This window comes from Talpa occidentalis, unplaced genomic scaffold (genome assembly GCF_014898055.3).
Source record: "Talpa occidentalis isolate TD23 unplaced genomic scaffold, MPIMG_talOcc4v2.1, whole genome shotgun sequence".
In the NCBI taxonomy this organism is placed as follows: domain Eukaryota; kingdom Metazoa; phylum Chordata; class Mammalia; order Eulipotyphla; family Talpidae; genus Talpa; species Talpa occidentalis.
In genome coordinates, this window is record NW_026555331.1 from 73,242,724 (window position 1) to 73,255,219 (window position 12,496).

General features: G+C 37.5%; 1 protein-coding gene and 1 non-coding gene across 4 annotated transcripts in view; one reads left to right on the plus strand and one right to left on the minus strand.

Moving 5' to 3' along the window:
• SPIDR (scaffold protein involved in DNA repair) overlaps window positions 1-12,496 on the minus strand; it is a 545,150-nt gene that overhangs the window by 520,532 nt on the left and 12,122 nt on the right. The window lies entirely within an intron of this gene.
• On the plus strand, window positions 939-1,045 carry LOC119252249 (U6 spliceosomal RNA). Its single transcript, XR_005126748.1, has one exon. It is a non-coding gene; the product is annotated as a U6 spliceosomal RNA (small nuclear RNA).

The window sequence follows — 12,496 nt, forward strand, 5'->3', positions numbered from 1 at the left end:
CTCAACAGTGAACTTTGTGGTGTTTTAACTTGCCCTAGTCTCAGCCCCTTTTTAATCTCCAAGGTGCCCTTGAAAAAAAGCATCCTCATAACTAGAATAGCTGCATAAACCAGAAACATAGTAGTTACAGAGAGAACAAACTATGTTTGGAGTTCCTCAAAAGTCCTATGCCCAGAGAACTACCAGTATCTCACTTGCTGGTGGCTCTTATTCAAAGGATATATCATAATTGACCCAATTCAGAGCTTACTCCATGAGAAAACCTGATCCCACATTTGTCTCAAAAAATCATCAGCAACTTACTAGACTGTAGCTTCCTGAAGCAGTAATAATGGCTTAAGGAATTGAAGCTAGCAAAAATACTTAAGAAGGAAGATCTGGAGAATAAGATGTCCTAAACTGATTGAAAAGACCTGACATATTCCTGAGGATCCAGAATGCTACATGCATTTGCAGTGATGTATACATGTCCTGAGAAAATTTTAATTTCTCAACTCTGGATAACCTTGAGGGTGTAAATAAAGAGAAAATGAAGGCTAAGTAGGTTATAAATTGCTAGAGAACATAAGATATGCCTCAACACAAAGTCTGGCAGGAAAGGATAAAAGACTTAATTAGCTCAAAGCATTTAAGGAAGTATCTTTCCAATAATTCACAAGCAACTAAACTAGCCATGTAGTATCTTCAATAACTACACACACAACAGGGAATTAAGACTTTAAGAAATTAGTATGGTAATGTCATTGAACAAACAAAACAAATAGCAACAACAAAAAAAAAGTGAAAAAGAATTTAATGTCCACAGTTGTCACTTATTATTTAAAATGCAGTTTTCTACAAAATTTTAAGATACCTGATGAAACAGGAAAGTAACACAGGGAAAAGGCAGTCAAGAGGAAGCCCAAATTGGGATTCCCTAGAAAAAGACTTCAAAACCAGTGCTCGCTTCAGCAGCACATATACTAAAACTGGAACGATACAAAGAAGATTAGCATGGCCCTTGCACAAGGATGACACACAAATTCGTGAAGCATTCCATATTTTAGAACTGAACTGTAAGTTATTTTAAGTCAGGGATTTCTGTTTAAACTTGTGTATAATCTCCCCCCTATCTAGAGCACTGTTTTTCAAATAAAAATGATAAAATAAATATATAATAAATACAATTAAAAAAAAGACTTCAAAACCAGTTATAAACATGTTCAACTACATAAAAAGAAAATGTCTCAAAAGCCAAAGAAAGTATGCACATACTTCAATAAATCACAATATAAAGATACAGTAATTACTAAAGAAAAAAACACTAGAATGAACAGAAATTCAGAAGTTGAAAAGTACAGTAACTGAGCTGGGGCTTAACTGGGAATCTGACCTGGTAGAAGATAACCAATTTAAGATAGGATATCTGAGATAATCTAAGCTGAAGAACAAAAAAAAAAAAAAAAAAAAGAATCAATAATAAATAGAACCTCAGAGATCTGTGGGACATAAAATGTCTGTGGGACATGCATAATAGAAGAAAAGGAGGGGGAAAAGTAAAAATAATATTTAAAGAAAAAAGGCCTAAAAGCCTCCAAATTTGGTGTATAAAATATTTATACACCAAAAAAGCTCAAAGAACTCCAAGTAGGATAAATTCAGAGAACAACCTACAACCCCTTTAAAAAAAAAAAGTAGACTACATATTCTTCTCACATAAATATGAAGAATTTTTCAGGACAAACTATTTCTTAGGCCATAAAACAAACCCCAATAAATTTAAAAGAGCATAATATTCTTGGACAATACAGAGATAAATACAACTGAAAAAAAAAAAAAACACAAAAACATGGAAATTAAACAACATACTCCTAAGTAACCAATGGATCAAAGAAGAAATCAGAAGAAAAATTGGAAGATACTTCAATAAGAATGAAAATAAACAAAAATAGATGTAGCTAAAGCAATTCTTAGAGAGAAATTTATAGCTATAAAGGCCTATTTTAAAAAAGGTTTCAGGGCCTCCCCGGTGGCGCAGCGGTTGAGCACTGGGTTGCAAAGCTGCCCGCAGCCTCTGCAGTGCCGGTTCAATCCCCGGCTGCTCCCCGGCCACCAGAGGAGGGTCCCACATGGCGAGCAGACCTCTCCTGCCGCCCACTGCTCCCCTCAGCAGTGTACTTCGGTCCTTCTGCCTGCTCTGCTCCCCGCTCTGGCTCTGGTGAATTCTCTCACCCTCCCGCGCTTCTGACTGTACCCAGTGCATGTATAAACAAAACAAACAAACAAATAAATAAATAAATAAAAACATGCCTCTAAAAAAAAAAATAAATAAATAAATAAGGTTTCAAATGAATCACCTAACCTTTCATCTTCGAAAAATAAAAAACTAAACCCAGAGTAGGAAGGATGAGAACACTACGTGGAAATAAATGATATAGATTATTAATATGAGCAAAAGTTGTTACCTTGAAAAGGTCAAAAAAACTGACAAACTGCTGGGTAGATGGGAGAGGCTGGCAGATTGGGAGGTGGTAGAGAACACAAGTTGCTAAAAGCAGAAATGAAAAAAATGGGAATCACTAGCAGACTTCAGAGAAACTGAAAGAATTATAGGCCAAGATTATAAGGGAATAAAATAAAAAACCATATGCCAATAAGTTAAATAATTAAATTGAAATGTACAAAAACCTAGAAAGACACAAATGAGCAGGCTGACTCACGTATAAATAAAAACCTAAATAGACATTACAAGTATACTATCAGTAATTTAAACTTTTTCCACTAAGGAAAGTCAAGGACCAGATAGCTACACTCATGATTTATACCAAACAGTTCAAATAGAAGAGGATATTACTCCTAATTCATACTATGAAATCAATACCCTGAAAACAAAACCGTAAGAACCACATCACAAGAACACTACATACGAGTATCTCTTATGAATAAAGATACAAAAATCCTCAACAAAATACTAACAAGCTAAATTCAGCAACATAAACTACAATAAATAGGGTTTCTCTTCCCCCACCTCAACCAGGAATGCAAGATTGATATAACATCCAAAATCCAATCAATGTGATGTAATATATCAATACTTTATTTTATTGTATTTTTTCTACAAATTGATTTTCTTTTTAAACAGTATTTGCTGCCCCCTACCCCCACCCCAGGCTGAGTCCCCATAGAATTTCCTTCCCCAAGGCACCTGTGCACCATTACCACAGTCCCCTGTGCTCCTCCCTTCATGCCCCTGATCCCTCTCTCTCCTCCTCCCCTGCAGTATGACTCTGATTTATAATTGCCCGTTTTTGCTTTGTTGTGTTTTGTACTGTTATTTTTTTTACACTGATGTCTTATTTGGTTCCCCTATATTACTGTTATAAGTGAAACCATCCAATATTTTTGTTTTTCCTTCTGGCCTATTTCACTGAGCATAATTCCTTCTAGCTCCATCCACGTTGCTGCGAATGGCATGAGTTTATCTTTTTTGATTGCTGAATAATATTCCATTGTGTATATACACCACATCTTCTTGATCCAGTCATCTATTTTTGGGTATTTGGGTTGTTTCCAGGTTTTACCTATTGCAAATAGTGCTGCAATAAACATAGGTGTACAGGTGTTCTTTGAATCAATGTTTTTGTGCCCTTTGGGTAGATCCCCAGCAGTGGAATTGTCGGGTCGTATGGTAGTTCCATTTTTAGTAGACTGAGGAACCTCCAGACAGCTTTCCACACTGCTTGGATCATTTTGCACTCCCACCAGCAATGTAGGAGAGTTCCTTTTTCACCACATTCTTGCCAACATTTGTTGTTGTTTGTTTTTTTGATATGTGCCATTCTTACTGGTATTCCCTGATGATAAGGGATGTTGAACATTTTTTCACTATGCCTGTTGGCCATTGCATTTCCTCTTTGGAGAAATGTCTTTGAAGTTCTTCTGCCCATTTCTTGACTGGATTGTTTGTTTTTGTTGAGCCCTGTGAGTTCTTTGTATATCTTTGTGATCAGTCCCTTATCAGTTGAATGGAGGGCAAAGATTTTTTCCAAATCAGTGGGGTATCTCTCTGTTTTGGTTAATGTCTCTTTTGCTGTGCAGAAGCTTTTCAGTTTGATGTAATCCCAGGTGTTTATCTTTGCCTTCACTATCACTGATTTGGGTGATGAGTCTTTAAAGATGTATCCGAGATGTATGTATTGTAGTGTTTTACCTATATTTTCTTCTCCATATTTTATGATTTCAGGTCTTATGTCCAGTTTTTTTTATCCATTGTGAGTTGATTTTTGTGCATGGTGAAAGGTAGTGGTCTAGTTTCATATTTTTGCATGTGGAGGTCCAGTTTTCCTAGCACCATTTATTGAACAAACTGTTCATGTTCCATTGCATATTCTTTGCTCCTTTGTCAAAGATTGGTTGGTCATATAAGTGTGGCTTTATTTCTGGACTCTATATTCAGTTCCATTGGTCTGTGTGTCTGTTTTGTTCCAATACCAAACTGTTTTAATTATTATGGCTTTGTAGTATAGCTTGAAGTTTGGAAGTGTGATACCTCCTTTCTCCTTTGTTTTCATCAGTAGGGCTTTGGCTATGCATGGTTTTTTGTGGTTCCATATGAATTTCATCAGTATTTGTTCTATTTCTTTGAAGAATGTCATTGAGATTTGTATTGGAATAGCATTGAATCTGTTTATTGCTTTTGGGAGGATGGCCATTTTAATAATGTTAATTCTACCAATCCATGAGCAGGGTATGTCTTTCCATTTCCTTGTGTCTTCTTCAATTTCTTTTAACAATATTTTATAATTTACTTTGTATAGGTCTTTCACCTCTTTTGTTAGGTTTATTCCCAAGTATTTGATTTTTTTGGTTTCAATTATAAAAGTGATGGTTTTTTGATTTCTTCTTCTGATGAACTGTTTGTGTATAGGAAGGCTACTGATTTTTGTGTGTTGATTTTGTATTCTGCTACTTTACTGAACTGGTTGATTATTTTGAGTAGTTTTTCTGTGGAGTTTTTAGGGTTCTCTATGTATATTATCATATTGTCTGCAAATACTGATAGTTTGACTTATTTCCCTATTTGCATTCCTTGTATGTCTTATGGATTACTTGTCTTATTGTCCTGAGGACCTCCAGTATTATACTGAAGAGCAGTGGTGAGAGAGGACATCCTTGTCTTGTTCCTGATCTTAAAGAAAAGGCCTTAAGCTTTTCGCAATTGAGAATAATATTGGCAGTGGGTTTGTCACATACTCCTTTTATCATGTTAACGTATGTTCCTTCTATCCCGAGAATTTCAAGTGCCTTCATTAGAAATGGATGCTGGACTTTGTCGAATGCTTTCTCAGCATCTATTGATAGGATCATATGGTTTTTGTTTTTCTTTTTGTTGACGTGTTGGATTACACTTGTTGATTTTCGTATGTTGAACCATCCTTGTACCCCTGGAATGATCGTGGTGTACTATCCCTTTGATGCATTGTTGGATTCTGTTGGCAAGGATTTTGTTGAGGATTTTTGCATCAGTGTTCATTAGGAACATTGACCTGTAATTTTCTTTTTTGTGTGCTGTCTTTGTTTGGTTTTAGTATTAGTGTAATGATGGCTTCTTTTTCAATTTTTTGAAACAGCTTGTGTAGGACAGGCACTAATTCACTGCTGAATGTTTGGTAGAATTCATTTGTGAAGCCGTCTGGGCCTGGGCTTTTGTTTTTGGGGAGTGTTTTGATTACTGCCTCAATTTCACTCCTTGTAATTGGTCTGTTTAGGTGTTCTATTTCTTCTTTATCCAGCTTTGGATGATTACATCATTCTAGGAATTTGTCCATCTCCTCTAGGTTGTGGAATTTCTTTGCATATAAATGTTCATAATAATTTCTAATTTTTCTTTTGACTTCTACTGAGTCTGTTGTGATTTCTCCTCTTTCATTTATAATCCCTTTATATATATTTTCTCCCGTTTTTTCTTTGTGAGCCTGGCTAGAGGTTTGTCTATTTTGTTTAAGTGTTCAAAGAATCAACTTTTGGTTTCACTGATCTTTTGGATTGCTTTTTAATTTCCATTTCATTTATTTCTGCTTGGATTTTTATTATCTCCTTTCTTCTACTGGCTTTAGGGGTTTTTTTTGTTGTTCTTTTTCTGGCTCTTTGAGATATGAGATTAGGTTGTTTATTTGAGTTCTTTCCTGTGTGTTGATGTGAGCCTGTTTGCTATATATTTTCCTCTTATTACCACTTTTGCTGCATTCCATGCATTCTGGAAAGTGGTGTCCTCCTTGTCGGTCAACTCAAAGTATTTTTTAAATTCTTCTTTGATCTCCTCATTAGTCCAGTGGTCTTCCAAGAGGGGGAATTTCATCTCCATGAAGTGGGAGGTTTCCTTGTTTTCTTTTCATGATTTATTTCTAGCTTGATGCCTTTATGATCGGAGAAGATAGTTGCAGTGATTTTGATCTTCATGTATCAGTTTAAGTTTGTCTTGTAGCCCAGTGTGTGATCAATTCTGGAGAATGATCCATGCACACTTGAGAAAAATGTGTACTCGGATTTTTTTGGGTGCAGTGTCCAATAGATATCTGTTAAGTCCATGAGTTCTATGTCTTTATTTAGGGCTCTAGTGTCTTTTTTATTTTTTGTCTTGTTGATCTGTCCATTGATGAGAGTGTGGTGTTGAAGAAGTCTCCCACTATATATTTATTTTCTTTAACATCTTTTTTCAGAGCTAATAATAACTGCCTAATATATTTTGGTGCCCCTTCATTTGGTGAGTGTATGTTGATGAGTGTTTTATCTTCCTGATGTATTGTCCCCTTAATCATAATGTAGTGTCCGTCTATGTCTCTTTTTACCTTTTTTAATTTGACATCTATTTCATCTGATATAAGCATGGCTGTTCCTGCCGCCCGTTTTGGTCCATTTGCCTGTAGGATTGTTTTCCAACCTTTTACTTTCAGTCTATGTTCATCTTTTGTGGTTAAATGTGTTCCCTGGAGACAGCAGAAGGTTGGATTTTGTTTTTTAATCCAGCCTGCTACTCTGTATCTTTTTAAAAAAAATTATTTATATAAAAACTGGGTATAGGCCAGATGCACGGGAGTGTTTGAGGATTCACCAGAGACAGAGTGGGAACAGAACAGAATAGACAGATGGACCAAAATACACCCCTGAGGGGAGCAGCAGGTGAGACAGGAGAGGTCTGCCCTGCCATGTGGGATTCTCGCTGGCCAGCTGGCGGGGATCAAACAGGCACTGCAGAGGCTGTGGACAGCTTCATAGTGCGGCGCTCAACCACCTGTGCCACCAGGGAGGCCCACTACTCGGTGTCCTTTCATTGATGAGTTTAATCCATTTACAATTAGAGTTAATATTGGTATGTTGGCATCTGTATTTGACAATTTTTTGGTCTTTTTTTGTAATTTTATTACTTGCTTTATTCTGTTGTTCTTGTTCATTCCTCTGCTGGTTTTGGCTTTAGGACTTCTTGTAGGATTTTTTGGAGTGAGGGTTTAGTTGTGATGAATTTCTGGAGTTTGTTTATCTGAGAAGGTCCATATTTTTCCTCTGTAGAGGAAGGAGAGCTTTGCAGGGTAAAGTATTCTTGGTTGGCATTTGCTGTCTTGAAGTTTGCTGATTATGTTACTCCATTCTCTTCTTGCCTGCAATGTTTCTTTGGAGAAGTCTGAAGTTAACCTGATTGGCTTTCCCTTATAAGTTATCTGTTTCTTCCCCCTTGCCAGTTTCATTATTTTTTCCTTGTCTTGGACTCTTGCAAGCTTTACTATTATGTGTCGTGCTATAGTTCTCTTTTCATTGTGGTAACTGGGAGTTCTTCTCGCTTCTTCTATGTCTATACTCATCTCCTTTTCCATGCTTGGGAAGTTTTCTTCAATTATCTGCTTGAATAATTTCTCAGTTCCTTTGTCTCTCTCCTCACCTTCTGGAATCCCTATAACTCTTACATTTCCTCTCTTCGTGGAGTCTGATAACTGTCTAAGAGTCTCATACTTCTTCATTTGCACTTCTCGCTCCCATTCTCTTTTGGCTCTTTTTATTTCTGTATCTTCAACAGTACTGATCCGTTCTTCCATTTCATAGATTCTGTTTTCATTGCTTTTGCCAGAGTTCTTTATCTCCTCTAGTAATCTTTTAATCTCCTGCGTTTCTTTTCTTTCCTTTCTAAGGTCTCAATTTCATTCTTCAGTTCAGTGATTATTTGTCTCAAATCATTTTTTTCCTTTTCCTTTTCTACTTTTTAATCATGATGATCATTAATTCTCTACCTGATAGGCCGAGAAGTTCTTCAATGTCATTGTTGAGCTCTGGTGACTGTATTTCTTTTTGTGGTGTGTCCTTCTCCTGCGGGCTTGCTTGGTTATTTATATTTTTTTCTTCTCCCTGTTGTTTGCTTTCTAATTAGTTCTATGCGTTGGGACGTTGTGCCACTGGTGTTGGCAGGTATCTCTTTGGAGTGCTCCTTTAGGGGTGTCAGAAACTGTTTACCAGACTGACACCAGCACTGGTAGGCCAAAACCCACCAAGGTATTGATGCTGTGTTGTTGGGCACTGTCCCTTACAGTTCCCTCGCTCTGTATTTACTCAGTCCAACAGGGAATCAGCTAGTTGGTGATTTTGTTCTGGTCACGAGGTGGCACCAGAAATCCGTACTTGCTGAACTGTGCTTTTTTCCCGTGGTTCTCTGAGAAATGGGGGGCTGGGGGGTAATGGAAGGGAGCACCTCAACACAGGAGCTCTTATTCAAGCTGGGTGCTGTGTCTGCCCCATGTTCACCCAGTGCTGTGCCCGCAGCTGTATGGATCCCATGCCCTGAATTCTGCACTCTAGGTCTCAGTTCCAGGGCTATCAGATGCAAAATGCTATCTGTCACCCTGTGCAGTGTCCACTGCTATGGAGCATCCCACGCCCCGGATCCTGTGCCTGGCTCTCAGTTCCAGAATGCAGTCTTGCTCCATAACTTATTTCCTTTCTTAACCCCATTTGTGTGGCCCACCCTCTCTCAGAGCCTGAGGGTATTTTTGGGGATCCCTGGTTTCCAACTATCAGGATGTTGGTGATTTTGTTCTGGTGACTAGGTAGTGCCAGAGATCTTTCCTAGTGTCCTTCCAAAACTGTTTCCCTCCGCCCCCCTTGGGTCCGGAGAAGAGTGGGGGTGGCAGGGAGCACCTCAATGGCGTGGGGGTGCTGTGTCTGCCCTGTGCCCCTCCATTGTGGGGATCCCACACCCCGAATTTCATGCCCCGGGTCTCAGTTCCGAAGCCCTCATATACAGGACGAGGGCAGTAGCCCAGTTCAGTGTCCATAGAAATGGCGCCTTTTGCACTCCGCTCTCAGGTCCGGGCGCCTGGTTTCTGATTACTCAGAGAGGGACATTCACTTCAGTGGCAGATCCCATGCATCTCCCCACAAACCTAGGTCGCAGGCATGGGGACCTGGGCAGCCGAGATCCCTGTATGCTTTTCCAGTGGGCCACTTTTCCACACAAACTTACTGGCTGGCCTTGGGCAATATGTAGGTTTCCGCAGAGTCTTTGTTTTCCTGTAATGGCGCCTGGAGCCTTTCACTCACCTCCATGGAGATTCCTGCCCGGTTCTCCATGTTCCCGTTCACAGGGTGCAGTGCCTAAAATAGTTCCTTTCTAATCAGTGTCCCACTTGATCTGTAGTTTGTTCTTGCTGGTTATTGTTTTTTTCTGCCCCCCTCCTTTCTGTTGGTCGGAGAGTGCTGACTTTGTGGGTGGGGGAGGGTAGCAGGGTTCTGAGCTTTCCTCTCTTCTCGTCCTCTTTTACGGCAACTTTCTTCCTTGGGCAGTTTGTCATAGTTGCAGGTTTATCTTTTGTGTCCCAATTCTTGCAAGAACCTGCCATTTTTCCTCTCTATCAACTTTTTTTTTATGGGAGGACTTACTCGCAGTGTTTCCCTGTCGCCATGCTGATCCCCTGTCTATACCAACACTTTAAAGGACAAAAACAATAGGATCATCTCAAGAGATGCAGGAAAAGCAATTTAAAAAAAGCTAACAATTTTCCATAATTTCCAACATACTCACAATAGAGGATTACTTTCCCAATCAGATAAAGAATACCTACAAAAAACTCACAACTAACACACACGTAACAGTGAAACACTGAATGTCTTCCTAAAAAAAGGATGCCAGCTCTCTCCCTTTACATTCAATTATGTACTAAAGGCTCTAGCCATAGCAATCAGGCAGGAAGATATAAAAGACATTCAGACTGAAAAAGAAGAGGTAAAACTAGCTCTATTTAGAGATGACAAACATACACAGAAAACCCTAGGGAATCATAAAAAAAAAACTTGGAATTAATGAAAGAGTTCATCAAAGTTGCAAATGCAACTCCATATTTAAAAAATCAACTGAATTTATATATACCAGCAATGATCAACACAAAAATGATTTTTTTAAAATTGCACTATAATAGCACCAAAAAGAAATACTTTCAAAGAAAATTTAACCAAAGTGCAAGATTTTTAGAGTGAAAATTATAAAACAGGTGAAATAAAATAAAAAACGGAACTGGAAGAGAATATTTGATAAAATGGCAGTACTCAATATCCCATATGGCTATTGGCAGAAACTGACAAGCTGATATTATTTATTATTCATATGGAAATGCAAAGAACCCATACTAATGTAAGCAATCTTGAAATAAAAATCAAGTAAGAGACTTCCCAATTTCAAAACTTATTTCCAAATACAACAAGTAAGAGAGGTATGTGCTAATGGCATAAGGATAACATATTTATCATTAGAATAGAATTCATTGTCAAGAAATACATCCTTTCATTTATGGTCATTGATTAATTAAAAAAAACAATCTTTTTTCAACAAAAAATGTGGGGATGACTGGCTATGCACATAACAAAGAATGAAGCTAGAACTTACCTTATACCACATACAAAAATTAACTAAAAATGAACCACAGAGTTTAAATGTAAGAGTTTTTAAAACACTAAGAAAACATAGGAATAAACCTTCATGACTTGGTTAGGCAACATCTTCTTAGATATGACACCTAAAATACAAGCAAGAAGTATAAAAATAGATTGAACATAAACAAAATTTTGAGACATTTATACATCAAATGACACCATCAAGAAAATGAAGATAGCCCTCAAAATGGAAGAAAATATTTCCAAGTGATATATCCGATAAGAGAATTGTAATAGAATTTATAAAGAACCATTATAACTCAACAACAGAAAGACAGATAATCCTGAAATGTGGGCTATCTGAATAGACATTTCTTCAAAGAAGACATACAAGTGGCCAGTAAGTACATGAAAAGAAACTCAACATCTTTAGTAGATAAGGAAATGCAAACCAAAACCACAATGAAAACACTTTATATCCATTCAGATGACTAAAATCAAAAGACATGCAATGACAAGGATGTGAATAAATTAGAATCCTCATTCCTTGCTGTTAAGATTATAAAATAGTGCAACCACTTTAGAAAAACAGTTCAGTAATTCCTCAAAACTAAAACATAGAGTGCCATCAAGGTTCCTTAGTTGAGTCACTGTTTTGTGTGTGCTACTGCCACCATAGCTTGACAATACAGATCTTTGTGAAGACCAATAAGACCAGCACCCTTGAGGTAAAGCAATGAAACACTATTGAGAATGTCAAGGCCAAGATCCAAGACAAGGTGGGATATGTATCCCCCTGAACAACAGAGATTGGTTCTTTCTGGGAAATACCTAGAAGTCAGTACCAGTACAACATCCAGTAGGAGTCCACTCTTCATTTTGTCCTTCATTTGAGGGGAGGTGTCTAAGTATCCCTCTTTTAACCTTTCAACAAATTTCTTTGCACTTTTTTTCAATAACGTTAGCACATTCCAAAAAAAAAATTTTAACATAGAATTGCCATGACACAGCAACTACACAAAAATTGGAACACAACTGATCACAGCAGCATTAGTCAAGCATTAAGCCAAGAGTGGAAATAATCCAAATGTCCATCAATTAATGGATGAATGGGAAATTATTCAACCGCAGAGAGAAATGAAGCATTCATATGTGCTACAAAATGGAAGGACCTTGAAAAAAACATAATTAGAAAAAGATGGCATAGATATCATTTTATGAAACGTCCAGAACTGGCAAATCCATACAGAAAAAAAGTAGCTTAGTGATTGTCAGGGGATGAGGTGTTATGAAGTGAAGCTATAGGGTTTCATTTTAGAGTGACAAAAAATGTCTATAATTAGAAATATTTACTTAACTGAATATACCAAAAACCACTAACTGGTACACTTTAAAGGGGTGTATTGTCTATGGAGTTGAATCCCATACATTGCCAGTGGGACTGTACTTTTGTATTCCCACTCTAGAAAAGAGTTTTTAATTTCTTTTAAAATTAAACATCCAATTACCATATGACCCAGCAATTATACACTTGGGTCTTCACCATAGATAAATTAAAACCTATACTCATGCAAAAATCTGCATGCAAGCATTCACAACCATTTTACTC